The sequence below is a fragment of the Myxocyprinus asiaticus genome, chromosome 48, assembly GCF_019703515.2.
Source record: "Myxocyprinus asiaticus isolate MX2 ecotype Aquarium Trade chromosome 48, UBuf_Myxa_2, whole genome shotgun sequence".
NCBI lineage: Eukaryota > Metazoa > Chordata > Actinopteri > Cypriniformes > Catostomidae > Myxocyprinus > Myxocyprinus asiaticus.
Window position 1 is genome coordinate 9,985,112 of NC_059391.1, and position 3,055 is coordinate 9,988,166.

Genomic DNA, 3,055 nt, shown 5'->3' on the forward strand with positions numbered 1-3,055 from the left:
GACGCAAAATTTGTTCAAAAGTTCAATGTAGGCGTTGACGAGGCGGCGCTTCACTTTTGTGGCAAAACCAGTTAGTTTTAAACGATTCATACTTACAAACTTTGCTTTGCAAAGTGGCATTTTTTTTACCCTTACCTCTAAATGTCTAAATCACACCATTCATTTTCATATAAAATAAGCACATTTTATGTTACACTCACTTAAGTGAATTTCTCAGTTCCATTTATGAAGAAAATACGAAAAAATGTGGCATGCATTAGGTGCAAATTGCTGCCATCTGCTGGATTTTTTATTTTATTAAAATGATCTGAAATTACAACTATAACCAGAAGATTGCTGCGGAGGTCCACTCATTTGCCTGGTTGTAGCAAACTGATTATCATTATCTCATCACAAGTTATGCACTTGAATATACACCGATCAGTCGCAACATTAAAACCACCTGTCTTATATCGTGTAGGTCCCACTCGTGCCGCCAAAACAGCCATGACCCGTCGAGGCATGGACTCCACAAGACCTCTGAAGGTGTCCTGTGGTATCTGTCACCAAGACGTCAGCAGCAGATCCTTTAAGTCCTGTAAGTTGCAAGGTGGGGCCTCCATAGTTCGGACTTGTTGGTCCAGCATATCCATAGATGCTCAATCGGATTGAGATCTGGGGAATTTGGAGGCCATGTCAACACCTTGAACTCTTCATCACATTCCTTACACCATTTCTGAACAACTTTTGCAGTGTGGCAGGGTGCATTATCCTGCTTAAAGAGACCACTGCCATCAGGGAATGCCATTACCATGAAGGGGTGTATGTGGTCTGAAACAATCTTTAGGTAGGTGGTACATGTGAAAGTAACATCCACATGAATGCCAGGATCCAAGGTGTCCCAGCAGAACATTGCCCAGAGCATCACACTGCCTCCGCCGGCCTGCCTGCCTTCTTCCCATGGTGCATCCTGCTGCCATCTCTTCCCCAGGTAAACGATGCACATGCACCAGGCCATCCACATGATCTGAAAGAAAACGTGATTTATCAGACCAGGCCACCTTCTTCCATTGCTCCATGATCAAGTTCTGAGACTCACGTGCCCATTGTAAGTGCTTTCTGCAGTGGACAGAGGTCAGCATGGCATGGGCATTCTGACCGGTCTGCAGCTATGCAGCCCAATATGCAGCAAGCTGCGATGCACTGCGTGTTGTGACACCTTTCTATCATGGCCAGCATTATGTTTTTCAGCAATTTGTGCTACAGTAGCTCTTCTGTGGGATCAGACCAGACGGGCTAGCCTTCGCTCCCCACACGCATCAGTGAGACTTGGGCGGCCATGACCCTGTCGCCGGTTCATCGGTTGTCCTTCCTTGGACCACTTTTGGTAGGTACTAACCACTGCATACCGGGAACACCCCACAAGACCTGCCGTTTTGGAGATGCTCTGACCCTGACGTCTAGCCATCACAATTTTGCTCTTATTAAAGTCCCTCAGATCCTTACGCTTGCTCATTTTTCCTACTCTAACATATGAATTTCAAGAACTGACTGTTCACTTGCTGCCTAATATATCCCACCCATTGACAGGTGCCATAGTAATGAGATAATAAATGTTATTCACTTCACCTGTCAGTGGTTTTATTGTTGTGGCTGATCAGTGTATGTTTAGACATTAAAAATCACTATTTTTGTCAAAGTTAAAAAAAAATTTTTTTTAAGTGTCAGTTTTTGCAATGATGCCACTTTATGATTACTGACCATGGTGCTACAAAGAGAAGTACCCATTCTACCAATTTTTGTTACCCATTATTTATTTAAAACATCCCAATTCAATAACTCAAAGTACAGTGGATGTGTTATAGCATTGTGCTGATTTATTGATTTTATTTGACATAAATCCTCAGTTTTATCATCTCACTCATTAATTTCCTATGTGGGGTCAAATTTGACCATGATGAGAGAAAGTATTTTTGTCACGCCACCACAATCCAGCCCAATTTCTTTTTTGTGCATAGTTAGCAAATGTAGGAAAAGTCACCAAACCTCATGCCACTGAGAGGAAGGAAACCATGTTTAGAAAAAAAAAAAAAAAAAGTTCAAAAGGGGCCATTTTTTACCCCAACACTACTGTATATGAGAGTTAAGACAGTACAACAAACTGAACTGACTGTACATCTATCCTTCACAGCCTCATTTACTTTTGGGTCAATTAAAATATAGGTCTACTCTGACCAAGTTCCATACGAGTGTTCTACAAGGTTTGCGCTAGCTCTTGCAGTGTTGATTTTTCATTGATTTGAACATTAGCACTCTAGTTTGTCATGGGCCATCATGTGCTTGTGAGCTGGGGTTTAAAATATGCACTCTTTTCCATCTTTGACCTCATCTTATCTGGCACAGGACTTTGATTGTTGCTACAGACTTGGCCAATGGAAATCAGTCATACTTAAGGATACACTGAAGTTAAAGTGTTACAGTAAGGATCTAGAATGTGTCTTATTTTGAACTTTCAAGACAATGGTTGACTTATAGGGCATTGCATTCCTTGTGATTTATGTTGCATGTAGTACTGTAATGGCGGTGTGTTTTGGTTATGTTGGCATGATGAAGCTAACACATGGTTATTTTAGAAACCTGGTATTTTCAAAATCCCTAAACAGACCAACATTTCTATCAACTCTTCCTCGTGCATTCAAGCTACATCCACTACACTCGGCACAGACCTTGTTGTCACAGAGCGGACAATCAAATATTGGAAAAAATCCAACAGTCTTATAGCGATGGAATGTTTAAACGGGCCAACGGAACGCTCGTTAATTCAAACTCCAATGGTCAAAAAATTCAAATGTAAACAAAGCCACAAAAGGCCTTTTAATCATCTATGTAGGTAGCTGCCAGTATCTGTATAACCATGACACTTCAAACTTTTAAAACTAGTTTAAACTTTGACAAGTTTTTGTAAGCTAACATCAAAGATGGTCAAGTTCATCAACAAACGTTCTCTTTCTAGTTCAGGATAGGATGATAAAGCAGATACAGCAAGAAACAGTAAAATGTAAACTTGACAGTTTTT